General features: G+C 38.4%; 2 non-coding genes across 2 annotated transcripts; both read right to left on the bottom strand.

Moving 5' to 3' along the window:
• Window positions 1–1,781: 1,781 nt before the first annotated feature.
• Window positions 1,782–1,957, bottom strand: LOC136176154 (small nucleolar RNA SNORA81). The gene has a single exon (XR_010664529.1). It is a non-coding gene; the product is annotated as a small nucleolar RNA SNORA81 (small nucleolar RNA).
• A 3,406-nt stretch (window positions 1,958–5,363) lies between these two features.
• Window positions 5,364–5,435, bottom strand: TRNAR-ACG (transfer RNA arginine (anticodon ACG)). Its single transcript has one exon. It is a non-coding gene; the product is annotated as a tRNA-Arg (tRNA).
• Between the last annotated feature and the right edge of the window lie 5,027 nt (window positions 5,436–10,462).

Raw genomic sequence — 10,462 nt, 5'->3', positions numbered from 1 at the left:
CACTTAGCCAGGGTCCCCCTTATCTTATTTTTCTCTATTCCTTCTCTTTTTCATTAATGTTGTTAAGTACTCTCCAAATTATAATAAAATTTCAAATTGAGATCCAATTTGATACTCTCAAAGAACTTGGGATTAGCCAGCATAGCTACTATTACCATACTCTAAGAGAGGAAGCTAAAATTGAGAAAGGTTTAACAACTTGTCCAAGCTCTACAAGCTCATGTATGGCAAAGCAGGGACTCAGGATCCTCTTGTTCCTTTATTTATTATTTTTTTTGGCAAGATAAATACATATCCTCCTTAAGACTTTCCATGCTATTTGTGACTAAGTCTGTCATTAAAAATCACAGACACATAGTGACATTCAAAACATTCAGTATTCAGTTATGAATAAATCAATAGGTAAATAGGTACCTTGATATATTTTCCTGGTTACCTCTGGCCCTGAGAATTTATACAAATTGTAAATTTGATCAGAGGCTTACCTGGCTCCCTGAAAAATGAATAAGCAAATTCACTGATTTCACATATGAGACTCAAATCAGAAATTCAATTCATAAAAGATGAGAAACACTCAATTGAGATATTCTTCTTAGTCTTTGATCAAAGGGGGAAAGTTTTCAGAACAAAGAGAGATTGAGGAAAAAAGCAATGCCACAGAAGTAGCTAGCATGATTGTACGGTCAGAGTTGCTGATCTGTCTCCTCAGACAAGTCACTTAATTGCTTTAAGTCACTCTCTGCTCATCTAGAAAGTGGAGATCTTAGAAAGGCAGCCCCAAGCAACACCCCTGCTGAGACCACTGCTGTCGTGAGAAAGGAAGAGAATCCCTGTAGTGTCCTGAAAATGGCGATCATCATAAGCAAAGTCTTGAGTACTTGCAGGTATTTGCCCTGGTTGTTACTGCAGCCTCCCAGTTTGGGGAGATCTCACTCCGGGGAGATGCCATAGAAGGTAAAAGGCGTCACTGACAATCAGTTGAATGAATGAATGGTCAAGGAACTCTGGCACTTGGTTTTTGACATATAAAGTCAAATGTGCTTGGGAACTGAAAAAGAGAGTTATACACCCATGGAACTCTCAGAGGACAAAGCTCCCATGAGAGCAACAATAGGTCCTTACCTCAGACTACTGGACAAAAAGTGATGAATGTGTGCATAGGAATCCAGTTCTGCTTGCTGAGGGAGACTGTGAGTGTATTAACATAGCTTGTATTAATTCTCTTTGATGATGCTAAAATCATCTTACTTCTAGGGCCAAATATTGGCATAAACATGGAATAACAGACAAAAGTCTGTTATTAGGCCAAATGGATTTCAGACAGAATTGCATGCCTTAATTCATCTCAAACATTTGCACCATTGACAAGAATTATTCATTCTTTCATTCAATTGTGTATTGGTCCCAGATGAGTTTAGGCATAGTCCTGGCCATAACCATAGAAAACAACCATGTTCATAGTCTCACATGCTTAGGTTCATAGGAGAAGACAAACATTAAGCAAACTCACACACAAGGGTACACAATTATAAATAGAACAAGATGCCCACATGAGAATGAATAATGAAAATCTACTTTTGCAAATCTTCATTTATCTGACTGAGTTGGATCTTAGTTGGCACGTGGATCTTCATTGCACGAGGCGGGATCTTTCGTTGTTTCAAGCGGGCTCAGTTGCTCCTCTGCATGGGGGATCTTAGATCTCTGACCAGGGATCGAATCTGTTGCCTAAATTGCAAGGCAGTTGCAATGTGGGTTTTTTTTTTTTTTTTTTTCTAAAGACATATTGCACCAAATCTTAAGACAAAGGACACCGGACATTAAGAAAGAGGTCCACCCCAGTCTTTACAATCTAGTGCAGTTCCTCTTCTTCTTGTGTATACTCTGCTAGCATTATTACAAAAACCAAGATTATCTTGGTTTCTGCAATTTTAGCACAGTGCTTATACAAGAAGGTTGCAATGTGGGTTTTTAATCACTGACTACTATATGGAAGTCCCATAAAAGCATACTTTCAATGACAGGCAGAAGGTTTTCTCAGGAGAATCAGCACCTCAGCCAATACATGAAGGATGGATAGACATAGCAAGAGTGAGTGATAGTCATTCAATCGTGTCTGACTCTTTGCGATCCCATGGACTGTAACCTGCCAGGCTCCTCTGTCCATGCAGTTCTCCAGGCAAGAATCCTGGAGAGCATTGCCATTTCCTTCTCCATCTCATAGGAAGAATTGCCCAAACAGAGTGAAAAACTACAGTGTCTTCAAGTTCTTAAAGAAGTTGGCAGAATCTAAAGAAGCCAGAGGGACCGTAGCACAGTTAGCAATACTTGTTCCTTGGAAGTTTGTTTTCAATGTCCTCACCAGAACAAAAATTCATAAACAAATACAAACAAACAAAAATGTCCATCCCAAACACCAAAATTATCAGGAGGAATGATTGGTGTGGACCATAGGACCAGCATGGACAAGTGGTAAGAATAACTCAAATCTTGTCCTGCATAAAGCAAAAGCCACTGGGACTAATAGTTACGTTCAGATTGGTGTACATTTTATTCCCACTAATTTGGAGACATGCATCGTTGTGTGCCAAGCCATATTCTATTTCTCAAGGAGAATCCATCATACCTAAAATCTATTTCTTATAGCCTATCAGTTTTAAAAGCCCCAGTGCAGTAATTCCTAGAATTTTCCTTGTCATATTGTGTTGCATGGAAAAATCAGTTCTGATTCTGTTTTTTTTTACTTTCTTTTAGATGCTTTTGTCATTAAAATCATACATAATGGCCTGCCTCAGAGAATCCTGCTCCTCTGCCTGACTGTTGATTTAAAAAGCCTTTGTTCAGAACTTTGTCCATCTGGAGATGTCAGGAAGGAAGAAATTAACACACTCACTGCCTGATGCTTGCCATCTTAGGATATGTTTGCAAGATTAATGGACTTTTTTCTTTGTTTCCTGATCCATAAAAGAACCTGGCATCCAGACCCCATAAAATGGATATTTTGAGACATTAGTCTGTATCTTCTCAATCACCCAGCTCTCTCTGATTCATTGGCCTGTAATTCATTCTCTCCAATTCATGCATCTAGCAGAGCAAGCTTAGACTCGGTAACAGTTTGAGTAATTCATGTCTACACTACGGAAGCATGCCTAATGGAATTCTCATGCACCAGAGTATTGAGACCATCTTAGACTACCAGTGTTTGTTGTTTATTGTTTTCATCCTGGTAGAAATAGCTGCTACTCTTATTACTAGAAATGCATTAGAATCTTTCTTCTAAGTCCATGGTTGGACTATACACTGTTAGAGATATAAGCATATAAAGTGCACACAGGCATATCTAGATTTAAATACCAGAGTTTCCATTTTGTACTATGAAACCCTAAACATTTGGGTAACATAGACATGATACTACTGTATACATCACTGTATCATAATATACTTGGAAAGCAACTTTTATATATAATCTCATTATAGTGCCTAAAGTGATAATCACTCAAAAATGTTATTATGCTTATTGTTATTCTTTTATTAAGTCTCCCTTAAGAACACATAACATATTAAATCCTTTTTTTGCCATAAAACATAGAGGCTTACGCTTTAAATTGGAATATAAAACGTGCATACAAATTATTATGCTGCAAATAAAAAGTGATGATTATGGTCAGAAGATTACAAGTCAGTTGCTATTAGCATTTAGAATGACTGCAATGTTGTCTTCACTGATAGTATAACGTGTATATGTTGAAGGAGGAAATAGAACAGGCTCTATCTCGAGAGCGGGACTCCATCTTGGGCCGGACTGTGAACTTTGAGCTTTATGCCCAGTATCTATGGAAACAACACACCAACTGGAAAACCAGGACCCGGAAGGAAGAGCCCCAGGGCTCTCCTTCACCCTAAAGAATACCCTAATTATCTGTGTAAATTGAAATTAAAGTCGCTCAGTTGTGTCCGACTCTGAGACCCCATGGACTATAGCCCACCAGGCTCCTCCGTCCATGGAATTTTCCAAGCAAGAGTATTGGAGTGAGTTGCCATTTCCTTCTCCAGAGGATCTTCTTGACCCAGGGATTGAACCAATGTTTCCTGCATTACAGGCAGATACTTTACCATCTGAGCCACCAGGAAAGCATTATCTGTGTAACAGAATAGAATCATACATTCTATTATGCTTATTTGGGTATGACCACAGGCCCATTGATAATTGTCCAGTGTTAACTACCTAGGCTTAAGGGATATGAATCACGGGTTAACTTTGATTGTATCTTTCTTTTTCCTTTGTTCAGACTAGTTTCAGGGAACCTTATACACTTAGGGTATATAAGGCTTTCACAAAAACTCATTGGGGTCCTTGGCTAAGAGGAGACTCTGCCTTGGGTCCAGTGGTGAAATAAATTGCGTTGTCTATCTGCATTGTCCTTCTGAGTGAGTTTATTTCCCGGAACATGTGGCTACAATGATACGTGTGTGCATACATATATTATGTGGGCTCACTGGTGGCTCAGCTGGTAAAAAAAAAAAAAAAAATCCACCTGCAGTGCAAGAGACCTGGATTCGAATCTGGGTTGGGAGGATCCCCTGGAAAAGGGAAAGGCTACTCAGTCCAGTATTTTGGCCTGGAGAACTAATGGACTGTATAGTTCATGGGATCACAAAGAGTCAGACACAACTGAGTGACTGTCACTTTAACTTTAACTTATATATAATGTAGATTATGTTATTTGCATAAAATATATATGACTGCTGAGCATATATTATATGTCAGGCTAAATCTAATACAGTACTCACAAAAATCCCCATATAGACATTATTACTATCATCTTTTAAAAATAAGAAAAAAAAGAGACATTTGAGAAGTTAAGTAACTTCCAAAGAACACACAGCAGGTACATGTGAGAAATCAAGCTACAGAAATCCTATGTATGAGATTTAAACTTTATGCTCTTCTCCTAGGAAGGGTGTGCATACACACCACAGAACAGTGGGTATATGGTAGAAGTGGATCACAGTGAGACTGCTTGTCTCAAAAATTGATCCATGGGCATCTAGTTCTTCAATGTGGTGATATTTCTTCAAGTATTCTTAATATACTGTGTAACACTTTCATGGGTATTATTTATCTGTGATTCTAAAGTTAAGTTTAGATTTGACAAATCCAATGTTTTCCCAACTTTATTTAATTATGGACCTACTTGTAAAGGAATGCCTATAAACTGTATATAGCATAGTGAAAGTCAAGTCGTTCAGTCGTGTCCCACTCTTTGCCACCCCATGGACTGTAGCCTACCAGGCTCCTCCATCCATGGGATTTTCCAAGCAAGAGTACTGGAGTGGGTTGCCATTTCCTTCTCCAGAGTATTTTCCCAACCCAGGGATTGAACCTGGGTCTCCTGCATCGTAGGCAGACGCTTTACCATCTGAGCCACCAGGGAATTTATATAGCATAAGTTTGAGAATAAATGTAGCAATGTAATTCAAAATACTCCTGAGTTCCTCAGATTCATCATGATATTTTCATTTAATGAAAGTAAAAAAGTAAATGAAAAGCAACCAGAGAAGAAAACTAACCGTTATTTTGGCAAGAGCTACAGTGAGACTGAATGCAGATTTCTCAACATAAGCAACCAATTCAGGGTTGAGTGGAAGGATCTAATTGCCTGTAGATCTACCCTGACTGAAATACTAAAGGAGGTTCTTCTAGGAAAAAGTTCCAAAATGAAAAAAAGAGAAAGTTAGACATAATACTGGAAAAACTATGTCAATAACACAAATAAACGTATTGTGTTTTAAATATTGTTTAAAAATTTTCTAAAGTTTTAATTGTATGTAAACTTAAAATATTTGACAATAAGAGCAAAAGGGGTGGGAATCAATCAGAATTAAACTGCTATATAGTTCTTTCATAATGAAGAAAAATAAATATTAAGATACAACTTAATAAGTGAAGGATGAAAGTTGCAATAGTAAGGGTCCAAAAAAAGGAAAATTAAGTACTTAGTCTGAGGTAACTCTAATCCAAAAGAAAGAAAAAAATGAAATAAAAAGCTGGTGTGTTGAATAGAAACAAGAGGCAGATTTCAACCAACTGTATCAGTTATTAATTTTTGTCAAAGTCCAACAATTTCCCTTTTAAACTGAAATATATTGAAATGAATATCTTATATTTAGGTATCAAACATGTCATAATATAAAACACTTATTTTCTAACAGTTAAAAAAAAATGACAGGATGGCTTAAATATGCAAAGCAATGGTCAATATTTTCTAAAGCTACTCCAAGATGCAATCCCAATTCCTTTTCTACTGATTTTTTTCTACTCAAGTCACAGCACCGCAACAACCAACAACCCTACAAGATGAGGTTGGATGAAAGTTTAATATGAGAAGCAGATTATGGTTTCCCCTCTGTGTGGTCCTAAATTACCTCTTTTAAATAGAGGGAATATTGACATACTATATCAATTTCAGATGTACCACGTAATGATTTGATATTTGTATGTATTGCAAAATGATGATCATAAAAGCCTAGGTAACATCCATTCTGATACATAGTTACAATTATTTACCTTGTGATGAGGATTTTTAAGATCTGCTCACTTAAAAACATTTAAATATGCAATATAGGAATATGAACTATAGTTAGTATGCTGTACATTATACCACCCATGATTTGTTTACTTTATAACCACAAGTTTGCACCTTCTGAGTTATCTTATCTCATTAATTTGAATACACCTTTTGGAGAAGGAAATGCCAACCCACTCCAGTATTCTTGCCTGGAAAATCCCATGGACAGAGGAACCTGGTGGGCTAAAGTCCATGGGGTAGCAAAGAGTCGGACACGACTGAGCGACTTCACTTTTCACTTTTGGACCATAAGTGGATTCCTTGACACTACATGTCAAACCTCAAAGTCCTCCATTCTAGATTTCTCATTTCAGAGGGGAACAAAAGTGAAATCCTTCACTACACTTAGCCTCGCTTTCTGTATTTTTTTAATGGAATTAGTGATTCCCACCCCTGATGTTTCATACAGTGACTTGGAGATGAAATAAGATGGAGGATGTGAAATGCTCAGTAAATCACTCAGTCTACATAAAAGATTCCTCTTGTTATCAGAGAGTGCTGTCCAAGGTCATTCTGATGAACATATTGCAGCAGTGTCACTGTGAAGGAAAAGGCCTCCAGCACTGAGACCCCCTTGCAATAAAATAAAATCAAGTGAACAAGGTGCCCAGGGCGCCAGGTTATTCTCACTCTAGTGAGACTGAATAAAGTCCGATTGGGACTCAAGGGGTTTCCATAGTAGCTCAGAAGGCAAAGCGTCCACCTGCAATGCAGAGACCTGGATTTGATCCCTGGGTTGGGAAGTTCCCCTGGAGAAGGGAATGGCAGCCCACTCCAGTATTCTTGCCTGGAGAATTCCATGGACAGAGGAGCCTGGTGGGCTACAGTCCAGGGGGTCACAAAGAGTCGGATAAGACTGAGCAACTAACACACACACTGGGGCTTAAGGGTCTGATGACAAATGTCTTGAAGGGGATTACTCTGACATGAAGCTCTCAGGAATAAGCTCTCCTGTGATCCATCCACAGGCCCAGGCCTCATGTACTGAATATTTTAATTAAAACCTTGCCTGTGGGGACCAAGTACTTAGGGAACTAACTAAGGAAAGTCATGGGTGTTTGAGTTCGTATTTCTTCTCCAGTATACCAATCTGTTCTCAAAAATAAAGAAAAAGAGGCTATTAGCAATCTTGGAGGGTGTCCCTGGTGGGTCAACTGGAAAAGAATCTGCCTGTAATGCAGGAGACCTGGGTTAGATCCCTGAGTTGGGAAGATCCCCTGGAGAAGGGAAAGGCTACCCACTCCAGTATTCTGGCCTGGAGAATTAAAGGACTGTACAGTCCACGAGGTTGCAGAGTTGGACACAACTGAAAAGCAACTGATGTGGACCTCAGAGCCGGAAGTTAAACACCAAAGGCTGGGGCATCGAACCACAAAGCCTCAGACATTGCTTCCATAAATCCTGTGGGGTTTTCTTTCCCTTTGGAAGTAAATATCTCTCTGTGCCTGTTGTGCCCCTTGAATTTGGAAATCTTAGCCTGATTGGAGTAAAACCTAGCAAATGGCAAGTATTCCAGCTTTATTCTAACCCAATAATAATCTTGCTTCCCTTTTATGCGTATTTCATACCTTTAGATGAAACTATATTTCTCAGGTTTCTTACAGTCTTATAAGCATCGAGTAGTTTTCCAAGTAATTCATTTCTAAGTGGTAAAGAGAGACCACACCTTCTCATTCTTACACGTAGTAACACTGATATATTCCACGCGTGACTCTAAAGGTTTCTGTAAGTGAAATGAAACAGTATGATAAAAATTCATGGTGGATAATAACCATACACTCCTATCACATTTGCAAGGAAATTTCCTTGTGTGTAGGAAGAAAACTTTTATAGCAAGCATGTATATGATCTCTGCCACAATCCAAAAAGTTAGTTTACTTAGAATTTTATCAATCTGATTTTAAGGGAGCCTAAAATATACAACCTAAAGTATTCAACTAAAATAAACAGATGGGCGGGGAGGACTGGTATACTGCAGGCCATGGGGTCACAAAGAGTCAGACATGACTACTTGACTGAACTGAACTGAACTGAACTGGAAACATACAGCAACCAAACAAGTAGTGGGAAATAATTCTACACATCCCCACTCAAATGCAAGGTATAATGGGAAAATTATATCTTATTCTGATCTCTGATGAGTTTGTTAAATTTCTTCTAAATAATGATGATTACTTTTATTATTTCCACCTTCATTGAATTATTGTTCTATAACATTGTATAAATTTGATATACACCAAACTGATTATATACATATGTGTGTGTGTGTGTGTGTGTGTGTGTGTGTGTGTGTGTAGGCTTTCCCAGGTGGTACTAGTGGTAGAAAACCTGCCTGCCAATGCAGCAATGCAGGAGATGAAAGAGATATGAGTTCGATCCCGTTGGGAAAATCCCCTGGAGGAGGGTATGGCAACCCACTCCAGTACTCCTGCCTGGGAAACCCCATGGACAGAGGAGCCTGGTGGACTACAGTCCATGGGGTCACAAAAGTCGGACGCAACTGTAGCAACTCAGCACATACACAAGCATAGCGCAAACATTGTTCTGCCAGAAGGAATCACAATTAGCTTCAGACTGGAAAATTTTCCCCCACTAATTTGAGAGAAGAAATCAAGATGTCAGGGTAAGAGGTGTGTTCTTTACCAGCTGAGCCACTGGGGAAGCCCAAAGCAAGTATTCTCCAATTTAAAAAAAATAAAAATCTTCACATAGAGCAACACTCACCAAAAACCAAGTGGAGACTGGTAGAAAGACTTTGAAGAACCAAGGTTGTAAGAAATTTCTATACGGAATCAGATTGGAAGGGAAGAGAAACGAACAGGTTGGGACCTGTGCCCCTGGAAAGGGCCTCAGAAGAGGGGATTACAGGGCAAAGATCCTCCCTGGAGAGAAAGTGGTTGTAGCCGCATGTTCGGTACCCCAGCCTGGGGGTCTGACACCGGGAAGATGAGTCCTGTCCGCTGGTTAGAAAAACTGGACTAATAGGAAGCCTGCAAGGCCACATATTAAAAATTTAAATTAACCTGGAAGGCTTTCAGATTTTTGCTGTTGAGTATTATGTTGGTGTGAGTTTTCCATAAAATGGCCTTTACACATTGAGATACTTTCCGTCTATACACACTTTAATGATAATTTTATACCATGAATGGACAATGAATTTTGTCAAATGTTTTTTTGACATTGCTATACTACCCAAAGAAATCCACATATTTAAGGCAATTACTTTCAAAATACCCATGACATTTGCATCCATGATATTATCATGTGATTTTTATCTTTCCTTTTGCTAATGTGGTTTACCACATTGATTGATTTCTGGATGGTGAGCAATTCATGTAAAATAAATGAAAGAAATCTTATCTGATCATGTTGTTAAATCTTTAGATTTCTTTAAAAGCTATCTTCGTAATTGTTGTCATAACACAGAATGATTTGTAGTGTTCTGACATCCAAAAATTGAAGCATAGGCTAGATTATTCATAGAGATTGACAAGGACAATCAGGTCAACTTCTACTTTGAGCTTAAATGCCAGTCTCTAAGTTGGCAGCCTGACTTTAAACAGGAATAAAGGGAAATAAAATGTGTCCTAGGCTGAATACCTGATGACAGAGTCATCTTATTTTAAAATCAAATGTTATTTTTATTTCCATAAATTAAAATATGCCTATATTATTATTTTTCTTGTCTTATACTCTGGTCTAATTTTTAAATTAAAATTTTCATGAAAATGAAAGTGTTATCCCTCAGTCAGTTCCAGCTCTTTGTGACTCCATAGACTGTACCCCACCAGGCTCCTCTGTGCATGGGATTCTCCAGCAAGAATACTGGAGTG

The sequence above is a fragment of the Muntiacus reevesi genome, chromosome 9, assembly GCF_963930625.1.
Source record: "Muntiacus reevesi chromosome 9, mMunRee1.1, whole genome shotgun sequence".
NCBI classification, from domain to species: Eukaryota; Metazoa; Chordata; class Mammalia; order Artiodactyla; family Cervidae; genus Muntiacus; species Muntiacus reevesi.
This window is presented reverse-complemented; position numbering and strand designations above follow the sequence as displayed.